Source organism: Procambarus clarkii, chromosome 49 (assembly GCF_040958095.1).
Source record: "Procambarus clarkii isolate CNS0578487 chromosome 49, FALCON_Pclarkii_2.0, whole genome shotgun sequence".
Taxonomy (NCBI): Eukaryota; Metazoa; Arthropoda; class Malacostraca; order Decapoda; family Cambaridae; genus Procambarus; species Procambarus clarkii.
The window spans coordinates 26,359,704-26,375,131 of record NC_091198.1 but is presented as its reverse complement, the minus strand read 5'-3'; the positions used below and the strand labels follow the sequence as shown (position 1 = coordinate 26,375,131).

General features: G+C 46.0%; 1 protein-coding gene across 2 annotated transcripts in view; it reads right to left on the bottom strand.

The window, feature by feature from the left end:
- The window catches only part of LOC123763243 (nudC domain-containing protein 1), a 280,109-nt gene that overhangs the window by 108,841 nt on the left and 155,840 nt on the right, over nucleotides 1-15,428 (bottom strand). The gene's annotated exons all lie outside the window — the stretch shown is intronic.

Sequence of the window (15,428 nt, the reverse complement as noted above, 5' to 3'; positions counted from 1 at the left end):
GCCGAGGCTATTTGAACCACCCCACCGCCGGCACTCGGATAGTTATCTTGGGCATAGCATTTTAACAAATCACCTCATTCTTAGGGGCACACGTGAGGAACACAAATGCGAACAAGCCAGAATGGTCCCCTGGACAATATGCAACTGAAAACTCACACCCCAGAAGTGACTCGAACCCATACTCCCAGAAGCAACGCAACTGGTATGTACAAGACGCCTTAATCCACTTGACCATCACGACCGGACATAATGAGGTGATAGCCGAGGCTATTTGAACCACCCCACCGCCGGCACTCGGATAGTTATCTTGGGCATAGCATTTTACCAAATCACCTCATTCTTAGGGGCACACGTGAGGAACACAAATGCGAACAAGCCAGAATGGTCCCCTGGACAATATGCAACTGAAAACTCACACCCCAGAAGTGACTCGAACCCATACTCCCAGAAGCCGGTCCGGTCATTATGTCCGGTCGTGATGGTCAAGTGGATTAAGGCGTCTTGTACATACCAGTTGCGTTGCTTCTGGGAGTATGGGTTCGAGTCACTTCTGGGGTGTGAGTTTTCAGTTGCATATTGTCCAGGGGACCATTCTGGCTTGTTCGCATTTGTGTTCCTCACGTGTGCCCCTAAGAATGAGGTGATTTGGTAAAATGCTATGCCCAAGATAACTATCCGAGTGCCGGCGGTGGGGTGGTTCAAATAGCCTCGGCTATCACCTCATTATGTCCGGTCGTGATGGTCAAGTGGATTAAGGCGTCTTGTACATACCAGTTGCGTTGCTTCTGGGAGTATGGGTTCGAGTCACTTCTGGGGTGTGAGTTTTCAGTTATATATATATATATATATAACCTATCTTTATAGGTTAGGTTAGGTAGGTTAGGTAGTTGAAAAAACATTAATTCATGAAAACCTGGCTTATTAGGCAAATCGGGCCTTGCATAGTAGGCTGAGAAGTGCATTCTAGCTACTAGGTACGACATATTATATACATAGTAGGCTAAGAAGTGCATTCTGGCTACTAGGTACGACATATTTATATATATATATATATATATATATATATATATATATATATATATATATATATATATATATATATATATATATATGTCGTACCTAGTAGCCAGAACGCACTTCTCAGCCTACTATGCAAGGCCCGATTTGCCTAATAAGCCAAGTTTTCCTGAATTAATATATTTTCTCTAATTTTTTTCATATGAAATGATAAAGCTACCCATTTCGATATGTATGATTTCAATTTTTTTTATTGCAGTTAAAATTAACGTAGATATAAGACCGAACCTAACCAACCCTACCTAACCTAACCTAACCTATCTTTATACGTTAGGTTGGGTTAGACAGCCGAAAAAGTTAGGTTAGGTTAGGTTAGGTAGGTTAGGTAGTCGAAAAAAACATTAATTCATGAAAACTTGGCTTATTAGGCAAATCGGGCCTTGCATAGTAGGCTGAGAAGTGCGTTCTGGCTACTAGGTACGACATATATATATATGTCGTACCTAGTAGCCAGAACTCACTTCTCAGCCTACTATGCAAGGCCCAATTTGCCTAATTAGCCAAGTTTTCATGAATTAATTATTTTTCGACTACCTAACCTACCTAACCTAACCTAACCTAACATTTTCGGCTACCTACCTAACCTAACCTATAAAGATAGGTTAGGTTAGGTTAGGTAGGGTTGGTTAGGTTCGGTCACATATCTACGTTAATTTTAACTCCAATAAAAAAAATGTGACCTCATACATAATGAAATGTGTAGCTTTATCATTTCATAAGAAAAAAATTAGAGAAAATATATTAATTCATGAAAACTTGGCTTATTAGGCAAATCGGGTCTTGAATAGTAGGCCGAGAAGTGCACTTCTCGGCCTACTATGCAAGGCCCGATTTGCCTAATAAGCCAAGTTTTCCTGAATTATTATATTTTCTCTAATTTTTTTCTTATGAAATGATAAAGCTACCCATTTCATTATGTATAAGGTCAATTTTTTTTTATTGGAGTTAAAATTAACGTAGATATATGACCGAACCTAACCAACCCTACCTAACCTAACCTATCTTTATAGGTTAGGTTAGGTTAGGTAACCGAAAAAGTTAGGTTAGGTAGGTTAGGTAGTCGAAAAACAATTCAAGAAAACTTGGCTTATTAGGCAAATCGGGCCTTGCATAGTAGGCTGAGAAGTGCGTTCTGGCTACTAGGTACGACATATATATATATTATATACAGTACAACCTCGATTCAACGAATCTCCGGGTAGTTCGCACACTTTTCAGGCCGAATTTACTCACCCGGTTCGACGAACAATGGTTCGCCGAAGCGAGGGATGTTCGGATTTGCTTACGATGTCCAGACAGAGTTCACAGACTGGTGGAAAACTTTCCCATTCTATCACAGATTACAATTAATAATTCCTTCATAAGAAGTTGGATCACACAAGTGAACCATATGAACCAAACACCAGCCAAAATGGTCCACACAAACACCAGCCAGAGTGATCCACACAAGTGAACAACTGAGTTTCCATGATTTTCGTTCACTGATTTGGGGCACACGTATCTTTGTACATTAATTTAAAGGATGAAGCGTGATTACCTAGCTACATGTGGTAAAATCTCCTTATAGACTTACTTATGTACTTATGGACTGTACTTATGTCCATATGTTTGTACGCACAAGGGGACACAGGAGATAGTGAGCACCCAAAGGAGCCACAAACACTAAAAAGAACCTGATTAATGTCAGAGGGAAAGGAAGTGAAAAGCACCAAAAAGCCATGTGGAGGAGGCAGACGCCACCCACAGGAGCAAACGTGAAGACAGAGCCCAGAAGGCTCAGGATACTGCACAACCGGCAACTGACAGGAGAGATGGGGCCCAAGAGCCAGAGCTCAACCCCCGCAAGCACAACTAGGCAGGCACCCCACCAAAAGTGAGAACCAGCACTAGGCCGACAGAAGCGCCAGACAAGACAACCTCACCTGCAGAGCAGACACACGACCGTGCCACAACACAGGTGAGCCAAGTAACATACTAGGAGCAGCGCTAAAGGTGTGCCTGAAAGCCATGCATACTCGAGGCAGTAGGCATAGTATGTACCGTTACCTGAATAAAATGCGAAGTCGAAGGAGAAATACGGCCAGAGGCGCGCGCCCTGAAGACGACGAAGCAGTACAGAGAGGTAGGAGGCGGCGCCACGCCAAACCATCCCACACCAAGAAGCAGAGGAAGAACAAAGTGACACCCCAGATATAAATCCAAAACACCCTCAGCATCCAGAGGGCCACGACTGGAGGGAGAAACGAGCAAGAAGCCATAGCAAACCACGAGAAACGACAAGAACACACGAGCATACCGCCCGTAAACAAAACGCACACCGCGGCCCCAGCACACGAGGTACGAAACGCACCACCTGTCCACCAGGAGGCGTGGCTCGTACACCAGGCGGACACACAAATCGTACAGACATCGTACAAACACCAGGAAGGCGTGCGGAATGAAGACAAAGAACGCCGAAACTGGAAGTAGAGACGACGCGAAAACAAAACAAGGCGAAAACGAAGCAAAAGAAAACAGATGATGGAAGAGAACCAACAAGGCCGACAAAAGACCCAAGGGAAACCACATCGAAAAGCAATAGACATTCCAATAATATTGGAAGGTACTTAGAGACTCGCGAACCAACGAGAACCACGACAAGCACCCCTGACCAAGGAACATGTAGGGACAACGATACGAAGCAGTTTAGGCACTATGTACTAGGTCAATAAAGAAATCCATCAATGTTTGTTTCACACCTTGCATGGATGTACCTTACCTGAACACTTTTTTTTTTTTTTTGAACAGCATCGCGACGTAAGAGCGAAAAGGGTAAGGAAAAGGGGGTGAAACACACCCCCAGGAACGACGGGACCGACGAACCCGAAGGAACACGGAACCGAACCCAGGGAGGGGTATACCCGAAAACAACAGGAACACAGAGGGAAGAAACAACCCCACTGAGGAACTGCCAGCCCCACACGAAAGGTACAAAGACCCAAGAGGGACAAACGGGGCCGAGGCCCCCCAGGCAACCCCTCCCTAACCCGGGAACCTCTACGACATGACCCAGGGCCGAGCCGCACCCCCAAAGCCCCAGCTTAACAAGGAAAAGCCGGGGCAGCTGTGCAAACACTAATGAAGGGAGCAGACTGGTCAGGCCCATACGGCACGGCTGGAGGAACTGACTCAAATGCCTCCGCCGCCACCCCAGAAGAGGAAAACCCCTGAGACCGCCCAAGTCTCAACCCAACCAGACCCCGCCTATGGGTCGGAGCAGGAAGCAAGGGAGGAAGTGAGTAGAACAGAAGAGGAAGAACAAGAAGCGGAAGGACCCAGTGTCGAAGCGACCCCCACCCCCAAGTCCAGACTCCAAACCATTAAAACGGGGCAGCCTCGGGGCATCCGGGGCCACAAACAACCAAGAGCGTTGCAGCAACATACACCCAGCAAGCAACGCCGCAGCCGCCTGCACCCGATTATCAAGACCAGTGGCCTGGGTGAAGAAGAGCGCGTACCGACAACAATCATCGGACATCGGACAATCATCGGGTCACAAGAACAAAGACCCAACAGGCAGCATGGCGGAGGCACATCCGGTGAGTGTCACCCTGAGACAAGGGGAAAGATCAACCGTCAAACTCGCAGAACGTGAGGGGGACACCGGGGACACACCTAGAGGACCACGGAGCCCCCGTGGGGTTTCCCAGGGCCCTTAGCCTTTGGTACACGCTAAGGGAAGCCCAGGCAGGGTACCGCGAACCGGCGTCCAAATCTACCAACAAACTGCTAAAGCTGAACCCCTGGGACGTGTCCAATCACAGGGGCCAAGCGGGAAGTACCGCCAACAGAAGAATTCGAAAGGAAATCACCTAGAACAGGAAAGGGGGACCATAGTAAAGGCAGACCCCCCACCAGGCAAAAACAAAAACAAAAGAAAAACCCCGCAAGAGGACAATATATCCAGGCGGAACAGAGCAGGCCGCTGTTAATGGTGAAAACTAGCTGTGCAGTACCCCGCGCCCCTACCAGTGATGAAAACTACCACCTACCAAGAGACAAACCAGGGCAACAAAACCCCAGCCAACTCCAAGGGCGGCCCAGTACCAAGCAGTAAAGGACACAGCGGAGGTAGAACCCAAGGTGACTTGTGGAAGGTGGCCCCAAGCCCCAAGGGCAGTACTTACAGGGCACCTAGGGAAGATAGCCCTAGGCACATGCAGCCCGAGTACCGAAGAATCTTACTCCTGGCTCACACCCCACCGGTAAAGACAGTCCACACCACAAGGCACAGAACTGAAACAAAAACCGGAGCCAGAGGCACTCGACCAGCCAGTAATACCATCAGCCAAGAACTGCCAGTTGGATCGCCGGCGTGGAGGGTCTGGGGCTCCCCCTTCCCCCTCTCGAGGAGGGGGGGTTGCGCAGACGGTGACGCGGCGACATGATGACGTCATGCTAGTTTGATAATTTTGTTTGGGGAGTTCTGTCCACTCGTTAAGCTTTTGGTAGCAATAATTTCACCAGAATAGGGGTTTGTTTTGGGGCGCCTACCTTTCTGGGTGCCTGTCCCGGTCGAAGGCAGACATAGAATGCTCCCAATCACAAGGGGTTTCTATAGGCCATTGCTCCTCGTGCCTCTCTGAGGGGGCCAGGTTCTGGCTCGTGGTCCCCGGTAGGCAAAAACTCCTAGCATTTTGACTGATGCCAGGAAGTTATACATATCCATTCAGCCTGGATAGCTCCGGGGAGCCGACAGGGCTTCCCCCAGAAACATTGTATTCAGTATAAAATGTATTTGTATGTTAATATTTTGGAGGGTGGGGGAACGGATTAATTCAATTCCCTTTATTTCTTATGGGAAAAATCGCTTCGACTTACGATCCGTCTCTGGGAACGGATTAGCATCGTAAGTCAAGGCCCCATTGTATATAAGTATTTGCATGTTTTTTCACCATAACGAACCACTAAGTTGCTATTATGAGTCAAAAAGCAACGAGGAGTGACCTCCACACACCAGCCAGCCACTTGCTGGTGTGTGGAACTACGCAGGACGTGTACCGCAGGAAAACAAAAACGTACAATCCAGAAAAGGAACAAAGAAAAAGTGAAAGAACTCAGTATCAAAACTGAACACTGGGGTAGTCCAAAAGCAGGGAACTGAACATGGACAGTGGCCCACCCCAGCACCTAACACCAGTATAGCCAATAAGCACCGACCAAGATACACAGCCATGTGTAGCATAGAGGGAGGAAAAATGGAAATACGCAAGGAAAAGACCAGAATATGGACCAAGTAGCAGCCGGTAACGCAATGTACACAACCAACCACATCGTGTGTTGTGGGTGGTCGCACATAAGAGGCACACCATGGAGATCAGGGTGCAGACAGGCACCGAAGATAGGCAAGGAAGGAGTGTCCAGAGGTCGAGAAAAGACCCAGGCACCGAAAAACTAAGCAAAAACCTAAATTCGGGGCAGTGCCCCACAGTACAACTAAGAACAAGATACACGGACAAAGTAAAGTCACTGAAAGACACACGCAAAGTGTCCAAGCAAAACACACAATACCTAACACCCCTGTTAGGTGCCATTGATGCTACCCTGTCAAGTGGGGGAAGCGACAGGGTAAAGGATGGATCATTTAACACGGGTGGTACACGCACAAGGGTACATAGACGGAAGCCGAGTACCCAAATGAGCCACAGAGACATTAGAAAGAACTTTTCCAGTGGCAGAGTAGTTAGTAAATGGAATGCACTAGGAAATGATGTGGTGGAGGCAGACTCCATACACAGTTACAAACGTAGAGAAGGTAGAGCCCAGGAGGCTCAGAAATCTGTACACCTGTTGATTGACAGTTGAGAGGTGGGACCTACGAGCCAGAGCTCAACCACCGCAAACACAACTAGGTGAGGGACAACTTAGATGAGTACCACACCAAAAAGCGAGAACCAGCACCTGGCCGACAGAGTCGGCAGACAGTACAATCTCACCTGCAGAACAGACACCACCATGTCACGACACAGCTGAGCCGTGCAATGTAACAGGAGCATTCCTAGTGGAGAATGTCCAGAGGTGCGTGCCCAGGAGGAGAAGACGAGGTGCATGCAGTACAGAGGCGGAGGAGGCGCCACTCAGAGCCGCCCCACACTCGCAAGCCGAGAAAAGAACTAAAAGATCACTCCACACATAAAATCCAGAACACCCCGAGTATCCAGGGTGTTATGACCGGAGATAAGAGGAGCGAGAATGGCGAAGAATCCACGAGAAAGAACATGGAACACAAACACATATGTACACCGCCCAAAACAAAAACAATCTCCCCACCCCCCGCCAGCCCCAGTGCCTGAGGACCAAGCCGCACACCTGTCTTCTGGGGGAGGGCGCCAGCAAGGTGTACGGAACGAATAATAGGAATGATAAGACAGGAACGAGAGACAATGTGAAGACTAAATCATGCAAAAACACAATCAAAAGAAGACAAGATGCACAGAAAAGGACCAACGAGGCTGAGAAAGGACTAAAGGGAAACCTCGCTGGAAGTCAATAGATGTCCCAATAATATTGGAAGTATCTAAGAGTTCCACGAACCAACGAGAACCATGAGAAGCAAACGCAAATGCACGGAGGCACACATGGCCCCAAGATACCAATGACCAAGGGACATGCAAGGATCCCGATACGAAGGGAACATGGACGTGACAGAATCGCGAAAAGGAGAGGAAAGGGGAGAAAAGCACCCCAGGAAGGACGGAACTGACGGGCCCGAAGGGACATGGAACTGAACTCGGGGAGGGGTAGACCCGAAACTAACACGAACGCAGAGGGGAAAGAAAAACCCCACTCTGAAGAACTGCAAGCCCCACTCCGAGGGTACAAAAACCCAAGTGGGACAAAACGGGGCCTAGGCCCCCCAGGCAACCCCTCCTCAACCCCGGGAACCTCTAAGGCTGGACCCGGGGCCGAGTCGTTCCTCCAAAACCCCAGCCCCACAAGTAAAAGCCGAGGCAGACGTACAAAACACTAAGGAAGGGAGCCCACAGGTCAGGCCCATACAGCACGGCTGGAGGAACAGGCTCGAATGCCTCCGCCGCCACCCCGGATGAGGTAAACCCCCAAGACCGCCCGAGTCTCAACCCAACCAGACCCTACGCCAACCCCGAAACCCGCCAACGGTTCGGAGCCAGAAGCAGAGGGAAGGAAGTATGCACAATAGATGGGGAAGGACTAGGAGGAGCGGACGGAACCAGAGCCGAAGAGACTCCCAGCCCCAAGCCCGGACGCCAAAACCAAAACAGACCAGTCTTGGGGCATCCGGAGCCGCGACTAACCTAGAGCGTTGCAGCAACCTAAACCAAGCAGGCAACGCCGCAGCTGCCTGCACCTGCATATCATGATCAGTGGCTTGGGTGAATGGGAGCACGTACAGATAACACCTGTCGCACGACTCTGGGTCAAAAGAAACACCGACCCAACAGGCAGCATAGCAGAGGCACAGCTGACGAGTGTCACCCTGAGACAAGTGAACAAAGCAACTTTCAAACTCGCAAGACACAAGGGGGGACTCAGGGGTCACATCCATCGGTCCACGTAGTCCTCATGGGGTTTCCCCAGGGCCCTTAGCCATGGTTACACACTAAGGGAAGCCCAGGCAGGGTACTGCAAACCAGCGCCCAAGTCTACCAAACAAACTTCTAAAAGCTGAACTCCCAGGACACGTCCAATCACGGGGGCCAAGCGAGAAGTACCACCAAACAGAAAAAAATATATATACAAATACCCTGAGAACAGCAAGTGGGACCACAAAGGCAGACTTCTCCACCAGGCAAAAACAAAATAAAAACCCCGCAAAGGACAACGTACCCAGGCGGAACAAAGCCGGCCACTGTTATTGGTGAAAACTAGCTGTGCAGTACCCTGCGCCCCTACAAGTGACGAAAACTACCTCCTACCCAGAGACAAACAAGGGCAACAAAATCCCAGCTGACTCCAAAGGCAGCTAAGTGCCAAGCAGTAAAGACACAGCAGAGGTAGATCCCAAGGTGACTTGTGGAAGGTGGCCCCAAGCCCCAAGGGCTGTACAGTGGCACCTCGACATACGATTGCTCCTACTTACGATAATTTCGAGTTATGATGTAAATTTCATCAAAATTGCGACTCGACATCCGATGGTGTTGTCGACTTCCAGTATTTGTTGGTACACTTTCGGGTCAACCGAGTGCGTGGTTCCTTGTCACGTGGCCGACCTGCCCAGTTTACTACAGCTGCCCGCTTAGTAACGATCGCGCCTAAAAGAAATTCTGCTTTTGTGGTGATTTTTTACATTTTGAACATTAAAGTAATTATTATATATCACACCATGAGTCCCAGGAAAGTCAATGGTAAGGCTCAACATATGAAAACCCATGTAAGGATGACCATAGAGCAGAAACAAGAGCACAGAATGTTTCTTCATCGACAATTAAGAAAATGTGTGCAGCATGGGAAGAATTGCAAACCTTTGCTGAAACGACTCACCCAAATCAAGCTGCAGTAGGTCATTGCCTTAACCTATTCAATGACACTGTGATGCATCATTACAGACAAATGTTAAAACGAAGAGAAAAACAAATGTCTCTTGACAAATTTGTAGTGAGACAAACAAGCCCTGAACCACAACCAGGTCCTAGTGGTATTCAGGCAAAACGTAGGAGAGAGAGTACCCCAGAGAAAACATCACTGCCTGATGTGATAATGGAAGGGGACGCCCCTTCCAAAAGTAACAACTTTCTTTCTCCCCCCCTCATCACCATCTTCCATATGCCATCAAAAGCCCTCCATAAAGGTAAGAGAAACTTTGGTACTGTATTGTAGTTAGAAAAAACATTGTATTCAGTATAAAATGTATTTGTATGTTAATCTTTTGTAGGGTGGGGAACGGATTAATTCAATTCCCTTTATTTCTTATGCGAAAAATCGCTTCAATTTACGATATTTCGACTTACGATCCGTCTCTGGGAACGGATTAGCATCATAAGTCGAGGCCCCATTGTACTTACAGAGCACTTAGGGAAGAGAGCCCTAGGCGCATGCAGTCTGAGTACTGTGGAATCTTTCTCCTGGCTCACACAGCACCTGTAGAGACCGCCCACACCACAAGGCACAGAAATTAAACAAAACTGGAGCCAGAGGCACCCGATTGGCCAGTAATAACATCAGCCAAGAACTGCCGGTTGGATCGCTGGCACGGAGGGTTTGGGGCTTCCCCTTCCCACTCCCGGGGAGGGGGTTGCGCAGACGGCGGCGCAGCGACGTGATAACGTCATGCTAGTTTGATAATTTTGTTTGGGGAGTTCTCTCCACTCGTTCGGTTTTCGACAGCAATATTTTCACCAGAATAGAGGTTTGTTTTGGGGCGCCTACCTTTCTGGGTGCCTATCCCGGTCGATGGTGGACACAGAATGCTCCCATCTACAAGGGGATTTCTATAGGCCATTGCTCCTCGTGCCTCTCTGAGGGGGCCAGGTTCTGGCTCATGGTCCCTGGTAGGCAAGAACTCCAAGCACTTTGAATGATGTCAGAATGTTATACATATCCATTCAGCCTAGATAGCTCTGGGGAGCTGACGGGGCTCCCCCCAGAAAATATACTGTAATACGATAGACATCTGCTATTTGAGATGTTATTCATATTATTGGTGGCACAACTCCAGCGCGAGTGGACGGGTCTAACCCGAGTGCACACAATGCCATGCGTGTTTCGTTCGATTTCGTCACCACAGTTCAGTGACCTATAGCATCGAAATAATAAAATTAATAAATCAGTTCTAAAATAAGTATTTTTTTTTTATAATACACACCCCCTCACTTCCTGCCTCTCCACTCCACCAAGAGCCCCTTCTTGGAGGTGGCTCAGTAGATTACCGGGAGACAACCTGGAGAATCTTCATCTAATACAATCAAGCATTCATGAAACAAGTATTTTATAACTTTGTATTATCCTAATAATATTACTAAACAAAATCTGTAAATAAAATATATATGATGATGTACATCCATAATTTAAGAAACAAATCTGGCTAACGGGGTCGAGTGTGACAGGCTTATATGAGTGAGCCGGCCCCTCCCCACCACTGTCACTCCTCCCCCATTCCCCTACATCCCATACACACACTCTCACTGGTCATGTAGTTCAACAGAACATTCATCCATCCCTCCATCCATTTATCCCTCCATCCCCATGCAGATATGTCCAACAAAGTCACAGAATGAACACTCCAGCCTCATGACAAATCAAAACAATGTGCCGTGAATCTGTGACATCACAGGGTAGAAGGCACTAGAGTGGTGGACCAAGTGGCTGTCTCTACAAAATATATCTTACCTGAATGTTACTTGAAATATTACCTACACGTTAGTGTTCAAATTAAGGTTGCAGTACAGTAAGTTTAGCGTAAAATAGTTTTCATAAACTGTATTGTAGTACTCAACATACAGCAGAACTACTTATCAATACTGTACAGTGCTAATGGCATAATACAATACAGTACGTATTTACTGTACATCATTCACAACTCCATGATAATTCAAGATGGACATGACACTAACAATAAGGTAAATAACAACTGTAACAGTACAGTATTTTTTAGTAGAGTAGGAATATATAGGTACAGTATATAACATGATAATGCATTTTTATTGTTTACGAGAAAAAAAAACTGACACAAACACCTCTTGAAGGTCACCTCTTGCAACGAATCCAACGCTGCAACGCACCAGGGTTGGTCCTATATAGTGCGTTGAACTGAGGTTGTACTGGATTGGGAGGGTCTTTAACCCTTAAGCTGTTAAGGGGCTCTGAGGAGATTTACACCCCTGTGCACATGAAAAAAAAATCTAAAAAACTATTTCGTCTTCTAAAAATGTTAATTTGTGTTCCCTGAGCACGGGAAAAATAATAAAAAAATCGTAGGTGACATATTTTGGCCGCAACAGAACGAGGAAGTCTGGTAAAAAGTGGGCGTTGACTGAGCAGTCGCCAGAGCCGGTCAGCGTCACCCGAGCTGACAGGTGGGAGATGCCACAAAGATATTATTACCTAATTATTTCAATGTCTCTGATTTTTTTGTAGTTTTTTGCAGTAATATTATTCAATAGTGTGTATTGTGATATATTTATACAGTATAATAAAAGGGGTGCATCATCGCTCTACTCAAAAGTATTGTGTGCATATTCGTGATTCAATTATTATGTTCATAAAACAATAAACAAATAGTTTTGCTGTTATTACACTCTATACACAGGTTATATATAAGTATCTGCATGTTTTGTTCACCATAACGAACCACTAAGTTGCACTGAGAGTCGAAAAGCAACGAAGAGTGACCGCCACACACCAGCCAGCCACTCGTTGCCACTCCCTCAACAACGCTTCACTCGCCCACTTTCTTCTCCCACCATCCTGTTTTTTATTTTATTCACTATATACAGACGTTATATATAAGTATCTAGATGTTTTGTTCAACACAACTGTACAACTAAGCTGATATAGTTAGTTCAGGCACTAAGAGTCGTCGCTACACATAGTCAGCTTGCGGCTGCCTCCCTCAATCATTCAAATTCACACGCACTAAAGTTTCTCCCCAAACAATACCATTTGTGGTGTTATTACACTATATACAGACGTTATATATAAGTACAGTGGTACCTTGCATAACGAATTTAATCCGTTCCATGTTCGTCATGTGAAACGGACGTCATACAAAACGAGTGTCCCCCATGTAACCAGTGTGATGCACTGTGTTTATTGTGAAATTCCCCCAGTGTGCATGACATCAAATGTTCCCCAAAATATCATTTTTCTTTGCAAAATGATAAATTACCGTCCCTGAACATGTCTATGTAAAAATAATTACCAAATTCCACTTACTTTGGCTGTGAGGGCGTGGACAAGGTGCGCTGTGACGTCATCAGGGCCTGGTCGCCCGTGTGTGAAGCACCCAGACACGGTCGCGCAGGCCATTCAAGCACCGCGTGTTGCCACAAATATATTTTCAAATATGTTTTCTATGCATTTTCAATGCGGTTTTATTTGTTTCTTTTATCGTATATGATGCATATTTGTGACCTTTACAATATGTATACAGTAGAATGTTCATAATTTTCCATGGAACTGTGATACATGTGTCAGTAATGTGTCCACAATAAATGTTTATTGTCACGTGGTAAAAATTCACTAAAATTACAATATGTACAGTTTCACATACTATTTACACAGTAACACACTGTATTACACACTCAGTACTTTGGAGGTGCATAATAGTCAACGAAGTAGTCCATGGTACACAGCGCGACTTTGCTCTCCTTGCACCAGCTACAGATAGATTTTCGTTTCCTGTTTCATCGTTCTGTGTGCTTGCAAATAATGCACTCGCGTGCAACCTTGGCTTTAGTACTTGTAGGTGGTATGTAGCCAAGCTTGTAAAGCATAAGGAAGTATTGAAACGATTATAGGAAAATCTCAATTTGTAAGGTAGTCTTGAAAAGATCGCTTTGTAAGGTCCCACACAGGAAGAGATTCAGCTAGCCTCAAAGAGTGTCCATCAGCCAGGAAGAGATTCAGCTAGCCTCAAAGAGTGTCCATCAGTCAGTAAGGGATTCAGGTATTCTTGAAAATATCAATGAACAACAACACCATGGAAGTCGCTAACAATGTTCATCTATGCTACTTGTATCAGATGCATCATCACTGAACGCAGAAAACGATTCATGTATGTATCATCTATATAAATTCGAGATGGCAAGGGTGGGGCTCAGAGCTACAACTGGATACGCTCGCTGTATCATCCTCATAGGTGCTGTATCACTGGCATCCGACCGTTGTGTTAAGCCTTTATTGCGCCTAGCTTCACCAATGTTATGACCCTTATGTTCTTCAAACAATAGGGTCTGAATTGCACCGACTTAGCGCAGTCTTTCAACACCGTGTCGGACAGGTGTTTGAGAGCCAGAGGCACGTGTGCTACAAATGGTTGCTCACGGTACTAACCCAGCCAGCAGCCCTTGTCTTTCATATTCGTTATAGCAAAAGGTTCGTTCAGTGCTTGTTGGGTAGGCTGCTCCATTATGACAATCTTTCTTTGTTTCAAATGTGTTCCATTTGTTTTGTATTTGTCACTTACGTCTCAATACTGGAGCAGCCTACCCGACACACTGAACGAACCTTTATGGCATTTGTCCATTTTTCAAATTGTTTCAACAGTTCTTTTATTTTTCATTTTTTATTTTTTTATTTAAGAAACATGGAGCAGCCGACCTGTAGACCACCGAACGAACCTTTTTGACATTTGCACTGGTTTTCAAAATTCTTTGTTTTTTTTTATTATTTACGTTTTTTGTATGTAAGAAACATGGAGCAGCCTACCTGCCGACCACCGAACGAACCTTTTTGACATTTGTTGTATATCAGACATTTCATTTCTTTTTTCCTACGAAAATGTCAATGCTTTGCAACATCTCAGCAGTCACCCTTTTATATCCCAGCATCATTAGCATCTTTAAACAAGAACAACATAATTTATGTGCATCGTCGGAGGCGTCTAAGAATGTGCAAGAAGCAGCGCGACCTCACCATGTGGTGTTGACGTTACTCAAACCAGCGTTCGTCATACGGGACGATTTGACGCCGATCGGGCCGTTCGTTACCCAAAATGTTCGTCTTTTGGGGCGATCGTTATGCGAGGTACCACTGTACCTATATGTTTTGTTCACCACAACTTTACAACTAAGCTGAAATAGTTAGTTCAGGCACTAAAAGTCGTCGCTACACACAGTCAGCTGGAGGCTGCCTCCCTCACTCATTCAAGGTCACACGTACTACATTATTCCCCCCAACAATACTGTTTGCAGTGTTATTACACTATATACACACATTACATATAAATATCTACATGTTGTATGCACCATAACTGTACACCTAAGCTTGTAGGGTTCCCAAAGAGCATAGTGGCCACCCTCCACACAGCCAGAAAAGTCATGCAGACGACGCCACCTCCATCACCCAAATGGCTCCTCCCAACATAATCCTTTTGCTGTTATTAAACTAATACACACATTATATATAAGTATCTACACTATATACACACATTACATATAAATATCTACATGTTATATGCACTATAACTGTACACCTAAGCTTGTAGGGTTCCCAAAGAGCATAGTGGCCACCCTTCACACAGCCAGACAAGTCATGCAGACGACGCTGCCACCGTCACCCAAATGGCTCCTCCCAACATAATCCTTTTGCTGTTATTAAACTAATACACACATTATATATAAGTATCTACATTTGTGTTCACCATAGAGAACCACTGAGCTGGTATGGTGAATGCA